This window comes from Heteronotia binoei, chromosome 6, assembly GCF_032191835.1.
Source record: "Heteronotia binoei isolate CCM8104 ecotype False Entrance Well chromosome 6, APGP_CSIRO_Hbin_v1, whole genome shotgun sequence".
Lineage (NCBI taxonomy): Eukaryota > Metazoa > Chordata > Lepidosauria > Squamata > Gekkonidae > Heteronotia > Heteronotia binoei.
The window spans coordinates 38,544,701-38,567,561 of record NC_083228.1 but is presented as its reverse complement, the minus strand read 5'-3'; positions in this window follow the sequence as shown (position 1 = coordinate 38,567,561).

Here is a 22,861-nt window from a genome sequence, read left to right as displayed (position 1 = left end):
CCAACAAAGGGTCTTCATTTGAAGCTCCCAGTACACCACATATATTAACTGGAAACTCAGCTTAAAAGGGCTCCTTTCACTGGCTCCACATGTTGATCCTAGATCGCATGGAGCAGTTACAGAAAGGGGCAAACAGTGCCCTCCAGGGCCATTTCCACAGGTGAAAATGGTGTGGAAGGAAAGCCTGAAGGCCCTGCACCCCCCTTGAGTTCTCTGGAGCTGAACAGAGCATTTTAAAGGTGAGTTTCCCAGTTCATATGTGTGACTCACCTGACTCAGCTATGCCACACATAAAATGAGTTTGGCCTTCAAGTTAGTATCAGTGAAATCTGAATGTTGCTTGATAGAAACCCACTTTGCCTCTATACAACGGAGATTACAATATGCATAATTTTCATTCAGAGATTTTGCTCTGAATTACACATTGTAGATGCCATGGGAATGTCATTGAAAACAGCCAATCATCTGTGCCCTAGCTGTCATAAACAGAACACAGTCAATAGGCAATAGATCAAGTCAGTAGGAAGGTCACAAAGTCTCGGAGTATGGTGTGTACTCCAGATGCATAGTAAATAAGAAACTCCTTATTTGTTCATTCATGTAAAATGATAGGAAAGTCCATTTCACAACAAGTAAATCTTCCTGGCTCTCCTCTACTACATGCTTCCTTCTATTTTCTCAGTTTCAAGATCCATTCTGGGTTTGTTTGTTTTTGAAATGGCAGCATGAATAGAGTTCACATCCAAAAGAGCCCAAATGTTCCCTGAAGTTCTCTTTTGTTGTTTTTCTGAAGTATTTTTCTGTTGTTAAACCAAACATGTTTAATATACCAAAGGTTGATGGACAACCCAATTGAAACTCCATAGTAAATACAGAAAAAGATATATCCTGCTTTCTCCAGTTTGAGAGCCAGTTTGGGGTAGTGGTTAAGTGTGCGGACTCTTATCTGGGAGAACTGGTTTGATTCCCCACTCTTCCACTTGCACCTGCTGGAATGATTTTGGGTCAGCCATAGCTCTGGCAGAAGTTGTCCTTGAAAGGGCAGCTGCTGTGAGAGCCCTCTCAGCCCCACCCACCTCACAGGGTGTCTGTTGTGGGGGGAGAAGATATAGGGGATTGTAAGCAAGTCTGAGTCTCTGATTCAGAGAGAAGGGTGGGATATAAATCAGCAGTCTTCTTCTTCCATCAGATGCTTTCCCACTGCCTCATTATGTAAATATGGATGCAGTTCTTAGATTTTGAGTTCATGATCACATCCAGTATGACACAAAAGAAATTACTTTCCTTTTCAACCACAGCCCTAACATTTCACACATTGTCATTTGAAAATTCAGTTTCAAAATTAGTGGCTGCCTCTTTCAGTATAACTTGGAGAAGTGAGTGGTCATAACCTTTCAACTTGCTTTCCTTCCTGCTGCTAACCTGACAAGATGCTCCCTTAAGTTCTTATGCCTGTAATTGCTCTTCACATAACAGTTACCATCTCCATCTGTGTTGCCTGCTATTTTGTGAAGTGAACTGCTCACAGGTAACCCATGTCTAATTGGATCCTGGTGTGAACCTCACTTTTCCAAAAGGCACTATTCCTTTGACTGATGATACTTCCAAATTAATGCTATTGGTCTTTCTTGGTGCAGATGAAGTTATATGCCAAACTTTAGTCTTCAGACTCAGTATCTTTTGTGCTTTTTAATAACACGAGCAGGACATTCACTGTTCAGACGCCACTGCCCCTTAGCATAAGGTACATTCTGCTTTGTTCTCTGTGGTGATAATTAGTGGTGGGGGAAGCTTGGGGAGGGGAAAGCCACCTTCAGAAAAGACCCAGGTTTTGTTGATCTATCTGTTAAACTGTATTTAATGTGGTTGCATAAGAAAACTTATACTATGAATAAAACTTTATTGGTCTAAGATGCCACTGGACTCAAACTTTGTTCTGTTCCCTTTACTGACACATATGTAACATATTTGGCTCAAAGATAACAGCTCTTGAATTCTTTTCAGGCGCTGCTGATCCCAACCAAGACTTCCTCTTTCCAGCAGACTTTTGAAAATATGTCAGGATCAGGTTGCCAGATTCAGTCTGATAACATTTTTGCACCACTTATCTAATTGGAAAGAAGAGAGAATTTCAGCAAATTCTGCTCATTTGTGCACCTGCACAATTTCTTCTACACGCCTGCTAATACCCATAGAATGGTTGTAATTTCTTGAACTTGACAGCTCTCATTCAGCATACTCTTGTGAGTTTTCCAGCTTGCTCGGATTGCCATCCCACAAGGAGGTAATCAGACACATACCTCTAAATTTCCCAGTGCAGTTGTAGAGAAAGCCCCTATGGTTGATTTTTCACCATGCCTTCCCAAAACCTATTGTTCAATACTTTTGTTTTGAACCAAAGCATACTTTTCAGGTGGTTATTAGTAGGACTGAGCTGAAGGACAGGGAGTTCTAAATATTTTCCCTGTCACTGAAAGGTGCTGCACTTTTGGTGATATGCTGGATACTGTACAAAAGCAAAAATAGTGAACTGGGTTGATCGTTTGAAAGAACAGACTTCTTTTGCCATGGTCTATCTGTCTGTCTATCTATCCATCTGTCTGTCTATCTCTCTATTTATCTGTCTACTACTGTCATCTATCTATGGGTACAATCACTGTACAATTCCTGATTATCTAGAATCTGCCATGCAACCTGTTCAGGAAGAATTGTCTTCAGCTTATTGGCTCTCAATGACATCAGCACATAGCTAATAATTATCTTTATAATATGATCCCAAATTGGTTGGGAACAGCTAGAGAAAGCAACAGAAACCCTAACCAAGAAAAGGCTGCCTCAAAATGGCAAATTTTCCAGAAATATCTCTTTTCCCTTCCAATATTAGTTTTGCTCTAAAAACCAGAGTAGATGAACAAATGTCATTGCCCAGATTATTAGCAGCAATTTTTGACTCAGCTCCTCAGACTCCCCTCCCCAGAGTGGATGATTCATCACAATACAAAAAAATGAGTCAAAAAGTATTTCTGATAATCCTTTGATGACAAGCTCTCCAGTTTGAAATATAGTGGGTCTGTATGCCTTTTAGTAACAATGTTACTATTTTCCTGAAAGACACAGATGCTTTGCATGTTTTATGCTAGACTGGTCCTCTAAAATCTGATTTGTCTTGAAGGGGATACAATACCAAGGTTCCAACCAGATGGGATGGTGAGAGATCCATGTGCTAGAATCTGGTTGTGACTATGGACTGAGGAGGTGCTAAATTAATTGCTGCCATCAACTTTTCAGGATGTTGGGCAGATACCCGAAATGTATTCTCCTAGGATACTTTTCCCCAATGGGATTCTGAGACTGGAAGAGATCCCCTCAGTTGTAAAAAGTTACTTAAAAGGGATGGGGTTTTTTTGGGGGGGGGAGGGAAAGCAAAACGTGGATGGGGAATAGATTCAACACTACCCCTTTATCTGCCTCTTCTCAACCTTCTAAAGGAAAGGTGATTGTTGACTCACTGGGGCAGGGGCTCACTGGAAGAGATTCTGCTTGGCATGCAGAAGGTTCCAGGTTCATTTCCTGGCATCTCCAGTTAAATAGGGCCAGGCAGTAAGTGGTGTAAAGGCAAATGGATTGGAGTATGTGATATGGAGAGCCAGTTTGATATAGTGGTTAAGTCTGCTCACTTAACAACTCCTTCACATGCACCTGATTTCTCAAGAGCAGTTCTAGAAAGAACTCTCTCAGCCCCACCTACCTCACAGGGTGTCCATTGTGGGGAGCGGAAGGGGAAGAAATTGTAAGCCACTCTGAGACTCCAAATGAAGGGCGGGATATAAATCCAATCACCTCCTCCTTCTAGAGAAAGAAGATATAGAATGGGCATATGAGAAACCTGATGAAAGTGAGTATTCCTGGGATATGGTTTTACCTCAATATAAACTGTATAGAAAAAACAGTGAAGAGTCTTCTGGGGGAGTTATTCCTCTGTGTGTCAGAGGGCATGTTGTCCACTGCACTAGAACACTTAAAAGCAGCAAACTCTTTTATATTATCACTACGGCACAAATATTAACCACCCAAAGCAGCACAAAATACTTGACTTAGTCTTTATTGGTGTACCTAGTTAAAGATGTAAGGAATGTCAAACCATAACCAATCAAAAAGATTTCAGAGGTTCCTGCTTTCCCTTCTGCCCAGAGATCCTTTCTGACTCTGGAAAAAGTTGATTCCTGGGTTCACATCATATGAATGGAATAATAGCTGTGTGGGTCAGTGGGCTTCAGCAAGCAGGGTTGCCAGCTCCATGTTTAAAAATACCTGGACATTTTGGGGTTGGAGCCTGGGGAGGGCGGGTTTTAGGGAAGGATAATGCCATAGAGCTCATCCTCCAAAGCAGCCATTTTCTCCAGGGGGACTGATCTCTGTGATCTGCAGATCACTTGTAATTCTGGAAGATCTCCAGGTCTCCACCTGGTGGTTGGCAACCTTAGCAGTGAGGAAGAGGAAGAAATGAAATCATTTTCTCTTCCATCCATCCACTCTGATGAAAGATGCAGTAATGGGTCCATCTGATTATTTCTCTAGGATCCTGCATCCCCAGAAATCAGCTTTCCTGGGATTGGAAGAAACTATTGGGGTGAGAGGAGAACATAGATCCTTCCACTGACAAATCGCAGGATCCAACTCTGTCTGTCTGTCCGTCCGTCCATTCTCCATCAATCCGTCCATCCATCCATCCATCCATCCATCCATCCATCCATCCATCCATCCATCCATCATATGGCTTCATATGTACTGACAATGAGATGGAAGGCTGAAGTCCCTCCCTTACTACACCACACTCCTGAGCCAAAATTGGGCCCCAGTGCACTTGGAAGCTGTTGTATGCTGCCTCTTGAAGAGGCTATCCCAGTAGGTTTCAGTTCAGGGCAAACAGGACTCAGTGCTTCTCAGTCTCTCTGCTAGCAGCCTGCAGGAGTGCAGGGACTGCTAAGAATCTGTAGAACCAAGCCAGCTGAGTTAAGTATTGTAATTCCTTTTTCAATAGCCAAGTTACCTGCCCTACAGTTAATGTTAATTTAGTTATTTTTATTTTATTTTATTAGGTTTATATCCTGTCCTCCCTGCTGAAGCAGGCTTAGGGCAGCATACAAGGTCAATAAGCAAAGCAATAATATTAAACCATTAAAACAAGTATTTCATAAAAAAAACTATATCTATATAGGCGCTATGTTGATACGATATTAATATATCAATGTATTAATGATGTTGAAGTATAGCAGATCTTCTTCGTATCTTCATAACTGTTATATCCAGATATTTCAGATGGACATAGTTTCCAGATCCGTGCTTCAAAGTGCCCAATACAATTTATTCAATGCAGCAGTCACTGATCTCAATAACAAAGAGGCCTTCAGCCTAATGGAACCGGGTGTTTGCTGTTTATTCCATTACACAAAAAGAACATTAATTCCCTGATGGCACACATGCCCTGCAATTCAGGTCAGGAGAACTCTGACCCAGGTTTTGTCAAAGACATCATCTTGTTTGGCCCATAGATGGTTTCAAAGGGGAGCTCATACAAATTCATGAAGGATTGTTCTATCAGTGGCTCATGGCCTTGACAACCTAATGGCATCTCCATGTTCATAGGTATTTTTCAAACTCCAGTTTCCAGGGAGCAAAGTGTGAGATAAATTGTGCCAGTTTTTGAACAGCAAAAAAAAAAAAAGTAAGAGGTACAGATGACACTAAATTTTGCAAGTTTGATGGTTTGAATTTCAATTTCACATCTCCCTTGCGAGAAAAGGACCCGTGAAATTTTATTTTCGTGTCTCTTTACACTGGATTTTTCTTGTAAAAACAGACACATTTTCAGTGTTATTTGTGCATCCATTATGTATAAACTATGGGTGCGATCCAGCTAACATATTCCCTTAATCCTTCCCAATTTTCTTTCTAATTATGGCCCCCATCCCACATGCCTTTTGTTTATGCAGGTCCCATGATTCCAAGCGCAGTATTTTTGGATGGTCAAAGAGAACCTCTTCTCTGTTTTCACCTGTAGAAAAGCTGGTTGGGTTCCACCTTATGTATCCATGACATTAAAAATGCTGTGTATGTACATGATAAATGCATGTTATAACATGTTATAAAATGACATGGAAAAGAAATAGTGGAATCAAAATGAGATGGGCTTAAACTTTCAACATTGATGTTAATAAGAAGAAACAAAGGTGACTTTATTGGGTTACACCTAGCAAGAAAGCCCAAGATAACACTTTCACTCAGTACCATGCAAGAGTTCTTGAGCAAGACTTTAATATCACTGGACAGAGCAACTTCCCATGGCTGCTGTTGTGCTAGGATTAGGATTCTGGAGCACAAGCATTTCTTTAGCTTTCTTGTAAAGTAGAAGCACACATGGAAGGTCTTTCTGCCATCACAGCAGACCATACTTAGAAAATGACTGCTTTGAAGTGGGTCAGCAAGGATCACATTTAAAAGCTGGTGGACATGAGTATGTTCATTCTCTGGAAGAACCCATATAGCTAGCCTACTGTTTTGAGACATTGCTTGTACTTCTAAATAATCCAACGTACCTATATCTAGGTTTGGATACCAAAGGCACAAATCTTTTTGCTTAAATAAATGCCTGATTTAATTGTGTCAATGTCTACAGCAATTGTTGAATAGGAAAAACAAACACACACACAAAACTGCCCACTGAACCTTGCTTCTGTGACTGCTGCTGGGGGTTCCTGCATGCGTGCTGAGGTGTGTGGCTGCAATGCCCATGTTGAGGAGAGGTTCCACACAGTCCCTGCTGCAGCTCGAGTGCCCCCACCCAGGAAGCACAAATATGTAGCCTCGTTTAGGGTGCCAAAAAGCCTGGCACTAGCCCTGCACACTATTCCTTGAACACCACCGTCCCCCCTTGCAACTGAAACATGAACAGCCCTAAGAAAGACCACAGGTCTTGGTGAATCTTCCCTTTTCTCCAGATTTCTCTTTTCCCCACCACTAAAACCTAAAATGGTACCTCTGGCTATAGAGTCAGGTTATTAAGCACTTAGTGATTGCAACTGCCACAGTACATTTGTCTTAAGCAGGAGGCAAATACATTATCCCAGAAAGTTGCATGATATATTCCAAGGACCTGTCATTTCTCTGTCCTCTTCTTTTAAAATTAAATTGACTTATGTTCTTTTATATTCTTGACTACCTGTTTTCAGTTTAAAGAATCACATTTCCATATACCAGATGTCAGTGCAGAAGAAAGCAGGTGCTTATTAAATGCCTATTTCCTGGAACTTTGATACGTTACTACCACTGTTCTGTTCAAGAAACAAATGTTGATCTTAGCTTTCATTTAAAAACTCCTTTGATACAAAGGGAATACACATTTTGTCAGAAAAAAATCTCTTTTGAAATTGGTTTCTGTCATGGGCTACATCACTCCACAGAAAAGAAATAGGGACACACAGGCAATCTCTGCTTCTGTAGAGTTTACATATCAAAGGAATGGAAAGAATTATCTGATAAATTTATCCAAGATCACAAAACCATCCAATTGTAGGGTAAATAAATCCAGCTCCTCTGAGCCCCTTCTTACTTCTCACCTAATATGAAGGAGGAGTCTGTGTGCACTTAGAGTCTCCCACCTGGAAGCTCACACACAGATCAACAGAAAGGCAAATGTCCTGTTCTCCTTCTTTTAAAACATAAAATAAAATAACCTCACATTCATTTGCAAAGCTAAGCATCCAAAATCTATTTACTTGGTAACTGCTTTCCCCACATATGCAGGTGGGTTGCCAACCTCCAGGTGTGTCTTCTGGAATTACAACTGATCTCCAGACTGACAGAGATCAGTTTCCCTGGCACTCTTAGAGGGTGGACACTATGGCATCACATCCCCACTGAGCACCCTCCCTGGGATCCACCCACAATTCTCAAGGAATTTCCCAAAGTGGAGTTGGCAGCCCTTATATACACAGAAATCTTGTACCGCAGAGTTCTTGGGACTAAACCATTTCAAAGAGCAGCCAATGGAATTATCTGTCTGAATGTCCTCTCATCAATTCCCTATTTATAGATAACTAGCGCAGAGTGGTAAAGCTGCAGTACTGCAGCCCTAGACTCTGCTCATGACCTGAGTTCGATTCCGGCGGAAGCTGGGTTCAGTAGCTGGCTCCAGGATGACTCAGCCTTCCATCCTTCCAAGGTCAGTAAAATGAATACCCAGCTTGCTGGGGGAAAAGTGTAGATGACTGGGGAAGGCAACGGCAAACCACCCTGTAAAAAGTCTGCCATGAAAACGTGAAAGCAACGTCACCCCAGAGTCGGAAATGACTGGTGCTTGCACAGGGAACTACCTTTACCTTTTACTTTTTCAGTCTATCAACACAGAAGTCTAGGCTAGCCTTCCAGCTGCCATGCCAGTTGTAGTTGTTTGTTTTCTATTATTTCTATTAAAGACGAGCATGAATCGGCTGTTGAACTAAAGTTCGTCAGAAATTTTCACTGGTTCACGGTTGGTGAAGCAATAACCGTTTTCGCACACTGCTCTCCTCGGAGTCACGTCCCTCTTCACTGCGTCTGCTCAGATTTCCCACCATCTGCGCCGGAGGAGCAGGAAGAGTCGCGGCTTCTGCGTTGCAAACAGAAATCTCTAAAACCCAGTTTCCGTTTGCAACACAGAAGCCTTCCTGCTCTTCCTGCTCCTCCAGCGCAGATGGTGGGAAATCTGAACAGACGCTGCGCAGTGAAGAGGGATGTGACTCCGAGGTGAGAAGTGTGTGAAAATGGTTATTGTTCACAAACTAAAGAACCGCCATGAACTTTCACGAATTTTGATGCGGTTCACAGAAAACAGTTCAGTTGTTTGGTTTAAATGGCTGGGAGTCATTTAAACCACTGCTTTCTGCTCCCCACAAAAAGCTGGCTGGAGCTGATTATCCAAAAAAGCCCCTTTAAATGGTTGAGCCACAGGAGGAGGCTGTCCCTGGGGCTGAGCTACTTCTGATCCAAACAGCTAAGCTGCAAAGGCAGCCTGTTCCCACAGTTCAGCTGTTTTGGGCAGGAATCTCATGAACTCGGTTCAGTTCATATGTGAGTTGAATGGATTTGTGGTTTGGTTCCTGGTTTGCCCATGAAGCGAACCACATTTTTGTGGTTCATGCCCATCCCTAATTTCTATGCTGCCTTTCCATAGAGTCTACTTGAAGCAGCTTACAGTGTAAAAACATACAAGCAGTAACAATTTTTTAAAAATTAAAAGCTGGCATTACAAATTAAGCAAGAGTACAAAAACAACATAAAACATGCAGTATCTTAAAATGAGTCTCATGAAACATTCTTAGGCAAATCAGAGTGCAGAACAAGTTAAAAAGATCAACCCTTTAATTAAAAGCCTGGACAGAAAGGAGTGTTATAGCTTTGCTTTGTTCGATTTTTGTTTTGCAGTGCAGTCAAATACATTTTTCCTGCTCTACAGACTGAAATGATGCTGTCCTATAAATTTGAGAATATGTGATTTAGCTCCACAAGTAGCTCCCCTTGGATAGTATGGCATCAAGGCTGTGCCAACCTTTCTTAATGTGAGTCCAGCTGTTGTGTTTTTAGGTGCTATCCTAGGCACATGTACTTGGGAGTACGTCCTCATGGATAAGGTTCTGTTTTATGGATACTTTGAAATTGCTCATTAATTTATGCCATTTTAGTGACTTGTTTTTAGTGTTGATAATTTATGTTGCTGTTTTTATGGTAGTATTTTCATTTGTGAGCCATCTAGAGCAGGTCTTTGGAGAGGCCACGTGTTAATTCACTAAATGAAATAAAGTAGGACTTACTTGGGAATAAAGATAACACTATGATTCTTTGAAGAAACAGCATATGTCTCTTTCAGCTGTTGCATAGAATTCAGCTTCTTCACAGGACCCAGGTCTCTGGCTTCCTGCTCTGGTCAAAGGTCCAACATCTTCAGATAGAACTTTCCCAGCTTCACCCATCCCTATAGACAGAATTGCTAAGAAAATTAGTTAGCAATATTGTCCTGACATGGATGGCCCAGGCTATCCCAGTCTTGACAGATCTCAGAAGGTAAGGAGAGTTAGCCCTGATTAATATTTGGATTGGAGACCACCAAGGAAGTCCAGGGTTGTTATGCAAAGGCAGGCAATGGAAAACCACCTCTGATCGTCTCTTGCCTTGAAAACTCTATGGGGTCAATAAAGGTTTATTGTGACCTGATGGCACTTTCCACCAACACCATGCAGAGAAAACTTAACAAAGCTATAGAAAGAACACTTGGTATTACATGCAGCATAAAACTCAAGCTAGGAGGTCACTTTTCTGAATACTGAATCACTACTAAACTACAAAAGGATTAAATTTACACAACATAATGAGGAAAATAATTCTGGTATGACCGAAGGGTGGGGGGGAGCCTCACAAATTATATATTTTCCAGACAGAGTTCTTCTGAGAGAATTGGATTTCATTCATTCTTTTTTGTCTTTGCATCTGGCTCTCTGGGAGCTCATCCAACGAGTCTGTTCCTCAGTCTCCTCCTGGACTAATGTATGCCATTATTTGTCAGAGCTGTATAAAGCTTTAGAGACAGGCAAAAAAATAGCCCAGCAAGACTATGGCAGAGCCTGTTGTCAGAGAGTAAAAGCTATTTTTATCTTCATCTCTTCCTGTCTAAAGTATATTTCTTTCATGCAATCCTGTGAAAGGGAAAAAAGTACTGTTGACATAATTGCTATCCTGAAGAATCTGAGTATTCCAGATAATTAACTGAAATCATGTACGTGTGATATGTTAACAAACAATATAATAATAGGAAGGCTCCATTACTCTGGAATAGTTTTCTCCCTTCTGAAACATAAGATAAATGAATGAAATGATGAAGCCATATGTGTACTCTGCCACCATGCCTTTTAAAAACTCATCAAATGTAGTATGGGGTGTTTATGACACATTCATTCAAAATACTGAGGGCCAAAGAGATGTGATAGGGGATCCACATGGATTAAAAAAAAAAATCTTTCTTTTCACATGCAAACAGAGATGGTTGGGGCACAAAGCTTATGGGTGTGGTGGTGTTATGTGCTGTCAAGTTCCTTCTGACTTATGGCCACCCAATGAATTAATGGCCCTGATCTAGCCCAGGCTAGCCCAACCTTGTCAGATCTCAGAAGCTAAGCAGGGATGGCCCTGGCTATGAGACCACCAAGGAATACCAGTGTTGTGATGCAAAGGCAGTCAATGGCAAACCACCTCCGATTGTCTCTTGCCTTAAAAACCCTACAGTGTTGCCATAAGTTAGCTGCGACTGGATGGCCAAAACCCCACAAATTTATGACTTCCCAAACATCTTATCATTAACAGCCTTGTTCAGGTCATGTAAGCTGAAGGCTGTGGCTTCTTTTAATGAGTCAATCCATCTCATAGCTCAGGGCTACTGTTATCAGAAAACAGAGCTCATGGGTCAGAGGAACGAACTCTGCCACCTCCTGTGCCTTACCTTGCTGTACCCCATTGTTATAGGGTTTTTTCCCCTGCCCCAGGTTGGCTATGATACTGAAAGTGATACTGTAAGAAAAATGATCCAAACAATGGAGTACAGTGAGGTGCAGTGAATAGGAACACCAGGGCACCATGTAGTGCCTAACCTGCTACCCCCACAGAACTGTATTTCAAACTGCTGTCCTAATGTATTTCATCAAAAAGAACACACAGCTTTTGAGCATTTTAATCAGTTGAAGACAGGCTCTTGAAGGCTATCCATAACATATGAATGCCCCCTTAAATACTGAGTCAGAGCACTGTCCTAATCAAGGTCAGCACTGTCTACTCTCACAGTCAGGGTTTCAGACAGTGAGGGTTTTTTACACTGGCTGCATAACCTGATCTTTTTTAACAGGAGATTCCAAGGCTGAATTTGGGACCTTCGGATTGCTCCAATAGTGAGCAACAGTCCTTTACTTCTTAAGAAGATGGAGCAGAGCCTTCCATTGTATGTAACAGGGAGGGGAGCATTAGTAATAATCACTGATGGAAACAAGGGGTTTTATAACAAGTATGTTCTGATTTTTTTAAAATGAAACTTTGTAAATATGTAAGACTTCCCTCTTGAATCAGAAGGTATAGGATCCTGCCTTGGTTAAAAGTATTTGTTAAATAGTAAGTTCAGGCAGCTCTGATTCAACACAACTCTTTATTAGCAAGAACAGTCACAAGGAAACAATGGCAACCCAGTGAACCTTTCCCCACATACGCCCCAGAGGTCGTTGCAATCAGCTATGCAACACCTCCTGACCACCCCTGGCTTTAAGGACATCCATCTTGCCTCAACCAGGGCAGGGCCTTTTTGGCCCTGGCCCCTGCCTGGTGGAATCAGTTTCCTGTGGAGATCCAGGCCCTACCCAAATTACTGTCATTTTGTAGGGCCTGCAAGACTGAGCTGTTCCACTGGGCCTATGGTTGAGGCAGCAGGCATCCCATTATTCCATCATTTGGCCTCTTTTGTGGTGCCCTTGTGGTGACATTGTGCTATTCTATTGCTAATGCCATTGTTTAATGTGGGTCTAAAACTGGTTACTTGATATGCTGTGCCCTGTCCGCCGGTGGTGCGTTTTATTTATTGCTTTTACTGTTAAATTTTAATGTGGTGTTTTAATTTTGATCTGCAGACTTTTTATTGTTATTTTATATGTTGTGATCTGCCTAGAGCCCATCTAAGGGATAGGGTGGAATATAAGCCCACAAAATAAAATAAAAAATATATACCATTTGGGAAGGGGTAACCATTTGCATTTCCTGTAGAAATGTCTCACGTCCAGATTGGCTGATTCCAAGAGAACAACCAACCAGAATGCAGGTATCAGGATCCCAGAGAGTAATGGGTACCAGCCTCAAACTCAGACATAACATTCATTGCACAGTGTTCAATACATAACAATATTGCTGAACTTTTTTTTTTGTTAATTTAGTGGAAGCATATTTTTTACTAGTTTCCCCAGACATTATTCTGTTTTGTTGGAAAGAAATAACTGATGAAGTACATACTTCTGGGAAATCAATTCAAAATTCTGCCCTCCATCAAGATATAAACCTAGAGAGGAGCTGAAAATCTTTCAATTATTTCTAACTATTCAAAACAGATCTCTGGAGCCTTAGTGAAAGCTTCTTAGGATAAATTCTTTGACACTCAGGTAGTTTCAAGTGCCTTCTCTCCCTCCTCCACCCCCACTCCTTAAAAACAACCATGCTTGATGAGTCTAGTTTAGTCAGTATGGTTATGTACTTGGACAGGAGAAATCTTCATTCAAATTAGAGATGCTCGAACACCCACCAGTTCAGCTTGTGTCCTGTTCATGGTAGAGAATGGAGATATAATTTTTCAGAAATTGGTTCAATATTTTATTGATCTGTTCATTGGTGTTGTTGTTTTACTGTATTCTGTACTAAACATGCAGTGCAGTGCAATTGGCTTTTCATGGATGCCTGCTTTCACACAGCCCAATTGAGTCCTACTACCCATCCATCCTTGATGCCTAATGCTCTGCTGAGCAGGCAAGTCTAAATAGGCAATTAGATCATTCACAAATCATATAAATCAGTCTTCCGTAAATTCTGTGTTCCAATTACATCCTATCCTTCAGTGTTACTCTGAGTAGTCCTTAGTGATACTAATGGTCACCAATCAGTCTGAATCAGCAGCATTCTGGCACATGCACAGTTGCAGCTGCTTGGCATGAACTGAACAGAATGAGAGATTGGCTCATGTGTGATCACCATCTTTGCACATGGTAAGTTTGTTGGTTGAATGTGTTTGTGGAGAAATTCACAGCCTCTGTAGTTCAAGTATCACCTCTCTCATGTATGACTAATAGACTGATCAAGCTTATAAGATATAGACTTCAGCTGGATATCATAGAAGATATGTGGTTGCCCCTGATCCCAGGATTTAATGTCCATCCTTCATCAAGTTTCCTCACCCTGCACAAGTGGCAGCAAAAGAGGTGAACTGGGGCTGCATAGTACTACTGACTGTACAGTTAGGCAGGTTAAAGATGGAGATGGTTCATTTTGGATTACCATTAAATGGCTGCTGCATAGAAATAATAACAATAACGGCCATAATAGAAGTTTGTTATCGAAGGTACCATACTCCAAAAGGTCTTGGAAATCACTGGGGAGGTGGAGAAGTGTTACACTGTGTGAGGAAATTATATCAGAGATGTATGACTATGCACTGAAAGAGAGAGAAAGAGGAAGAAATAAAAACCAGTGCCTTTAGTGGCATGACATCTAGATTTGTCACTAGGGGTGAGCATAATTTGCTTGTTGTGTCCTTGATAGTATCATTTGGGTTGCATATTTGTGTGTTTCTCTCACTTACAATGGTACAGCCTCAGCAAGAATATCAGATATATAATCTTTACTACATAGCTGAGCGAAGTGTCTCTTTCATTGATTAGTTCCCTGACTTTTATAGCACTGACAGAGCTGCCCATTTCTTTTTATTTGCCCTTGCCCAGTGCCTTTAACAGCTGTCTGATATACAAAAATTTAGCAGGCATAGCCTTGTTTGGTATACAGAGATGTGGTAGGAAAAAACTGCCACATTTCTTTGAGTCAGGCTGCTGTTAAAGGTATGGGGGAGGCAGAAGAAGGCAATGCTAGTGACTCCCTTATTTGGGAGTCAAAAGTTTAGACTGGCTGGACACAACTCTCTTGGACTCTTATACTATGGCTTGGAGGATCAGAAATACAACATGGCCTCCCTACTCCCTTGCTTCCTCATCCCCATAGTTGTTACATCCAAACTGTATAAAGTATGCTTTGGGCAAACTACAGTTTGCTGAGAGTCTGGAGTGGGTTTCAAGCAATGGAGTAGTAAGCAGAGTTACATCCTTCTAAGTCAGGGGTGGCCAATGGTAGCAGATGTTTTTTGCCTACAACTTCCATCAGCCCCAGCCATTGGCCATGCTGGCTGGGGCTGATGGGAGTTGTAGGCAAAAAACATCTGGAGAGTTACTGTTGGCTTCCCCTGTTTTAAGTGACAGACTTAGAATGGTGCAAGGGTGGATTGGGAAATCAAAATAATCCCAGCAAAGAGTATCATGATGGTTTCTATCTGCTCTCTGCCCCTGCCCATGCCTGATGAGAGGCTAGATGGAGCCAAGGCAGGAAGAGTTCCCCACCCCATCTGACAGAGCCAAAGAACTGGATGGAGGGGAAAGGAGCCTTCTCTTCCCATTCGTTTCCCTAGTAACCTCCTGGGGCAGGCTTGGCCAAAGGATAGAGAGAGACAATTTACACAGTTGCCAGGGCTGAAGTACTTCCATTCCAGCAATGTGGCTATATCTTGATTTTCTAGGAAGGTCTGCAGTTGGTGAAGCAGCTGAAGCAAATTAAAGACATTGTGAACAACAGATGAAATTTGTGTTCATCTGTGGACACATACAGCTGAGATTCTGCTTCAGTTCCTTTCCCTCACCACAGAATAATTATACCCACTCTCCACACACAATTAGAATTCAAAAACATTTTGCCTAGCCTGAACACAGTCTACAACAAGTTTACAAGTAGGAACATACATTTCCTTCCTTTCACACTCTCACACACCATACAAAAACCACTCCTGGTTTCCACTTCCTTCCCTCTCCCTCATTCCCATCCCAAAAGCACCATTAAAAAAGTTATTACTAGCTCAGTAAGAGTAAGCAATTTTCAAAGTTTAAAAAACAAACAAACCCAACAACACTGTGATCTCAATGCTTTATTAGCAAAATTGCAGTTCTGGCTAGCTTCCCTAATCTGAAAGAACTAGGAAAAGGAAGCAACCAATAGTAAATGCATCTAAATATGCTTTTAATACTGAAGCTTTTTGAATGAAAGTTCAGAGGCAGGTAACTGTAAATTAATTAAAAATACATTTTATGCTGTTTCATTGCATGCCTCATTGGGAATGTATATAATTTGATCAACAAATATGGATTATTGGCATCACCACAACCAAGATGATAACAAAACACAAAGAAAAGTATACAATTTTGGGAATTGCCTCTATTGGGCTTCAACTTCTAGCTAGTGTAGGCCAGAATAGGGCAAAATATTATATATATTTTTATTTATTCATGCAATTTTTATCTTATCCTCCCCCACAGGGTGGGGTACAATACAACAGCAAAACATATATAAACAATTTCATATAGTTCAAGTTAAAACCTTTAAAAACCTAGTTAAACTATGTGATAGTGAGACTGTAACATAAACCAAGGGATATAATTGTGTGTGACTCCAGACACGGCCATCAAGATAATAACTGGGCCAGGTCCCCAGCCAATAGTACAAGTTGGCATCAGAATTTGCATGGGTGGATGAGGGGGGGCTAGCTAGAGTAGGAGAAGCCAGATTTGGGGAGACACCAAAGAGTGTCTCACCAAACATGGTCTTTCCATAATAGTCATATTTGCAAGTAATGTCATATTGTGGATGTAAGGTTGCTAGACTCCCCTTAGCGGAGGTGGGGGGTCCCCAGCCACTGATTAGCAGGCTGGAAGGGGGACTCACCAGTAGAAAGAGGAAGGCCTAGGTCTCGTTGCCAGCATTGCACAGGGAGTTACATCAGCACACCAGTGACCTCTGTGTGACACACTGGTATTTGGGTAGAAGCTGGTTTTACTATAGAGTTTTGCCAAATACCAGGGCATCACCTGGAGGTCACAGGCATGATGCCATCACTTCCTGTGCTATGCCAGCAATGTGGCCTCAACCTTTGGCTTTCTATTGGTAAGTCCCTCCCCATCTCCTGCCAGCTGCCAGGTGGGACCTGGCAACCCTATATGGGTGAGATTTTCCCTGAGATAGGGATCTGGAGAACAATGCCGGATTGGCTGAAGAAACAGAATTGGAGAATATATAACTGCCCATGATAGTGCTTTAGTGGATCAGTAACAAGTTACAGATCGGTATGTTGAAAAGAACATAAGAGAAGCCATGCTGGATCAGGCCAATGGCCCATCCAGTCCAACACTCTGTGTCACACAGTGGCCAAAAAACCAGGTGCCATCAGGAGGTCCACCATTTGGACCAGGACACTAGAAGCCCTCCCACTGTTGTCTCCCCCTAGCACCAAGAATACAGAGCATCACTGTCCAGATGGAAAGTTCCATCAATTACGCTGTGGCTAATAGCCACTGATGGACCTCTGCTCCATATGTTTATCCAATCCCCTCTTGAAGCTGTCTATGCTTGTAGACACCACTACCTCCTGTGGCAGTGAATTCCATGTGTTAATCACCCTTTGAGTGAAGAAGTACTTCCTTTTATCCATTCTAACACAACTGCTCAGCAATTTCATTGAGTGCCCACCAGCTCTTGTATTGTGAGAAAGGTACTTTTACCATTTAGAGATCCAGTAAAATCCAGCTCAACAGTGATCCAGCCCTAATCACAGGCAACCTATGTAATCAGTTATATCTAATAACTTGATGGCTCCAGGTGGAACGTGCATCAGCTGTGTGCTAAGAAAGCTAATTTTGCACAATGATCCCTCTTATTGAACTGGGGCAACTACATTCTCTTGGTAGTGTTTTAATAATGCAAAACTGAAAGGGAAAAAAAACAGGGGTTAGAAGGATAAAACTGATTTCCTTCATTTAGAAACTATGTCTGTTTCCAGGGGAAACAATACACATCATGATAATAAAGGAAGCTGTTGTGACAGAAATAAAGGCCCTTAGACACAAAGGCCGTTAAGTGCATCTAATGCTTTAATCTTTCAGAAAGGTGCTATTTTATATCTGTCTTTGGATGAATCTATTTCCAATTGAATGCAGATTACCCAAAGCCAACGTGTTTATTTCAGGCTTTTCTTAAGTGGTGATGGAATATTTTCTACCAAAGGTTTAATACAAAAGCCTCAAAAGATTATAGCCAAGATTATATCGTAGCAGTGTTATTCTTTTCAAGAAAATGGTACAAGCCATGCATTTACTCACCTTAAATAATACTGGTAACTTATTTTCTCACCCTAGTAGGGATGCAAACTTTGACTTGGAAAATTCTTGGATATTTGGGGGGAGCTCCAGGGAAGGGCAAAGTTTGAGAAAGGAAGGAGACACAGCAAGGATGATACCATAGAGTCCATCTTCCAAAGTTGTCATTTCCTCCAGGGGAGCTAATTTCTGTCATCTGGAGATTAGTTGTAATTCTGAGAGAAGACGAGGCCTCACTTGGAGGTTGACAACTCCATGCCAATGGCTGTGTTAATCATTTTTGGCTTGGTTTTGAAAACCAGGAAAGTCATTTTTTAAAAATATGGGGCAGACCCACACATTGTGTGACCTTCTACTACCAAATGTCCAGATTTTTAAACAGATTTTAGCCACGGGGGCTACAATTTATAGGGGAACAGGAAAAGCACATCACATTTTTTTGCCCACCTACCCCTCGAATGAAACACTACACAATTATGGGTTAAACTGGGGATTTTATTTACGCATAAGCTGATCTGCACCATTACATACATCTTAAAGCACAGGTTGCATTGAGCTTGCAAAGCAAGCTTCCTAACAGGACAAATCCGGCTCAGGGCAGGGTCCGGAAGCTTCCAGACCCTACCTGTCACTGCCCACACGTCAGTGCGTAGAGGGGATGGGAGAGCATACCCCAGCCTTAAGGCCAGTCATATGCTCCCCTGACCATGAAGACGCTCCCAACCAGGCCACTTGGACTGTGAAGCCTCTAGGTAGCCCAAATGAGGACCCCCCCCCCATCGCTGATATCTCAGGGTGCTCGCCAGCTTGTAATCCCTTCAACCCATGCTTTTCCTGCCATCCCAGTTAGGGCCTAACCAGTGATACCAGGCCTATTTATGCCTCACCTTCTCTGACCATGCAGAGCAGGTGAAAAAAGGCCCCCTCACAGCCAATTTGAGTGAGGCTCAAAAATTCCTGCTCGGCCCCATAATCCTACATGGTCTTAACAAGAGGGTGGGATGGTGTGATTAGGAATGGTGGCGGCAGCCAGCCCCAGCTGGCCCACCCCTCCCTGACTGGTCAATTCTCCTGCGCTGAGCTCGAATAGGCTGTCCCCCACCTTTGTGATTTTATCCGAGGGAATGGGAGGCAGGCAATTGCCAGCAGCTGTTCAATAGCCTCCACCGGTTTTTTCCTGACAGATGTCTTTCCGTAACACACACACACACACACACGCACACCACTTTGACTTCTGTTGTAGAAACAACTCAATAAGGGGGAAGGAGTTAGTGGCAATTTCGGGCAGGAAAAGGTACATGGAGGAGGAAGGGACCAACAGCCACAGGCACTTGTGCTTCTCTCCCACCTCCTTTAAGCACAACTTTACAGTTGATCAAGCATTCATTCCAATGTCCTAAAGCAGTCTGCTCTTCAATGGGTTAGTGTTTGTCCACTCTATACAGTGGGTTAGATTTTATTCACTTAAACTTTTTCCTTGAATTGTTTCCCCAAAGCCAATTGCTATTATCTGCATGGGGCTGGCCAATGTCATTCTAAAGAATGAATTCTAAATGGGAGAAATAGCACAAGGAGAAAAGCTTACTGCCACTCCTCCATGAATATCACCCATTCCTACCATAGCTGCTTTTAAAACCTTACTATACACACACAAGGGGTGCGGTCAGACGTTCATTATATCCCGTTACCGGCATGAGTGGAGTCCGGAAGCATGTCGGATTTTCAGTGGTTGTCCATACGTCAGCATCTGCCAATGGTGGTTAGTTTATGGAAGTCCCGTGCTGATGTGCCTTGATTGCGGATTACTTTGATACTGCTTTAAATCTGGAGCAGAACACTTACAATGTTTCCTGAGTGGATTTTCTGCATTTAAACGCGCCATCGGTGGCGACTCGTCGGAAGCACACCAGCGCTTCCCGCCACAAGGAATATCATTGCACAATTGAATGATCGAACAAGAGTTGGCTCGATAAATAGCTTATTTACGGAAATAAAACTCAATTTCGAAAATAAATGTTAACTACATTAACTATGGATGTGAGCTGCTTAGAAATCCTGCGTTTTTCAGCATGCAAAGCATCTCATTCCAAAAAAGTAGTGCAAACGGAGTAGCACACCTGTAAGTGATACTTCCTCTTAACGAACGCGCATGCGCAGAAATGCTGAGTCTACGAAACCAAACAGCGATAGCGGGCATCACTGTGCCTGTGCTAATGCTGATCGCCGTCTCTTGAAAAGAAGTCTGGTAGAGTGCTCTGATCGACTAGCGATGGGATCAACACGGGAAAGCATGGGAACACGACTGCTGTCTGATCGGAGAATTTGTGCAATGGATTATAATAGAGACGCGTTAAAGATGGATTTAATGGTAAGTGTGACCGCACCCAATCACAGATCTTGTCTCATTACATCATGACCTGGATAGCCCAGCTAGCCTGATCTCATCAGATCTCGGGAGCTAAGCAGGGTTGGCTCTGGCTAGTATTTGGATGGGAGTCAACCAAGGAATACCAGGGTCATGACACAGAGGCAGACAACGGCAGGTCAGCTCAGGATGCCTCTTGGTTTGAAAACCTTATGGGGTTGCCATAAGTCCGCTGTGACTTGATCCCCACCCCCATTAATAAATATAAATTGCATTAATCACAGCTCCTTTTTAAAGATTGGAGGTTGTCAAAAGTATTTTTAGATACAGAAATGTGATACCTAAATCCTTTCATACTTTATATTCTTTCAGTTTCAATATTTGAGTTAGATAGAAACCAGCATACTGCTCCTTCATACAGAAATGCAAAGGAAGTTCCGGTCCTATTTAAATTTTATTCTACTTTATTTACTACAAACATTTGTTCAAAGCACCTTACAGTAACAGCTAAAAACATTTCCAGTTAAAACCAAAATAAAATAACAACCCCCTAATCTCTTCCTCTCTGTACCCAGTCTATAAGGCTGAGCAAATATATGATATAAATCATAATGTTTTTGCCAAGCATTGCTTTTCCCGACTTGTTTGTTGCTTATGACAAACAGAATTGAAAGTGGAGCAAATAATAACTAAACTTATCAACACAACTAATTCAATGGAAAATATATTATTTCTGCATATTATATTGAGACCCTGCATGGTGTAGTGGTTAAGAGCAGGGGACTCTAATCTGGACAACTGGATTTGATTCCCCAGTCTTTCACACGAAGCCTGCTAGGTAGCCTTGGACTAGTCACAGTTCTCTCAACTCTCTCAGCCCCACCTATCTCACAAAGTGCCTGTTGTGGGGAGGAGAAGAGAATGTGATTGCAAACCACTTTGAGACTCCTTTAATTGTTGTTCAGTTGCACAGTCAAGTCCGACTCTTTGTGACCCCATGGACAAGTCATGCCAGGCCCTCCTGTCTTCCACCATCTTTTGAAGTCTGCTCAAATTTGTGTTTGTTACATCAGTAATGCTGTCCAGCCATCTCATCTTTTGCCGTCCCCTTTTTCTTTTGCCTTCTGTCTTTCCCAGCATCACGATCTTCTCCAGTGAGTGCTCCCTTCTCATTTGGTGGCCAAAGTATTTGAGTTTCAGCTTCAGCATCTGACCTTCCAGGGAACAGTCTTAGGACTGACTGATTTGAACTTCTTGTAGTCCAAGGGACTCTCAAGATTCTTCTCTAGCACCACATCTCAAAAGCATCTATTCTTCTGTGCTCGGCCTTCCTTATGGTCCAGCTCTCACAGCCATACGTTACTACTGGTGAGACTCCTTAGGGAAGAGAAAAATGGGGTATAAAATCAACTCTTCCTGTTCTTCCTCTTCCTCTTCTTCTTCCTTCTCCTCCTCTTCTTCTTCTATGATTAGAGCTGCAGGCAGAAATCCACTTTGCTCATTGCTCACCTAAAAGATCTGTGGTAGGAAAAGGGATGACTGGAGGTCATTATATTCCTAGTTCTTTGCTGATTTCTTCCACATTCAATGCAGGAATGATTTACTTTTTAATTCAGTACTCATTCAATTTTGTCTGACTTTCTAGTTTGAATGATGTCTTTTCTTTCCAACACCCACTCTGAAGATGGTAAATGTCAAGAAGTCCAATCTTATTTTTTTCCCAGCCAAAAAAAAAAATCATACCATCTTAAAAAGAGCAATGCTTTAAAAACACGTGACAAATTCATTGTTCTTTTCAAGAACTAAGCCAGATACATATTTTAAAAGGGAATATTTTTAGTAGGATGGAACTACATGTAATGTGCAACTATATGGTCCTTTTCCCCACCCCACCCCCATTTTTAAAAGGAATATAACCACTAGGTTGCTCATGATTTTGAGGGTGGGGTGGGAAAAGCAGATGACAGGAAATGGTTAAATATCCCCTTTCTTCCTGGGCTGATTTCCCTCTTAAAACTTCTAAGGGGAGAATAGAGTTGCCTAGTCCCCCCTGGCCACCGGGAGGGGGGCTGGAGGGGGGAGAACAAAATCATCCCCCTTTGTTTCTAAAGCTCTTAACAAGGAAAAGCACCAGTGAAATGTTGCTTGGGGAAAACAAGTGCCAGAGCCCTCATAGAAATGTATTATTTGCCATTCTTTCACTTTCACAGCTGGCCGTCTAGTTCAGGGTTTGTTTGTTTTTAGCAGGAACTCCTTTGCATATTAGGCTACACCCTCCTGATGTAGCCAATCTTCCAAGAGTTTACAGGGCTCTTCTGACAGGGCCTACTGTAAGCTCTTGAAGGACTGGCTACATCAGGGTGTGTGGCCTAATAAGCAAAGACGTTCCTGCTACAAAAAAAGCCCTGGTCTAGTTACTAATCTCCCAAGAACCACTGGTGGCTCCCAACTATGGTTGCAACCTTTTTTCAGACAGGGCTCCAAT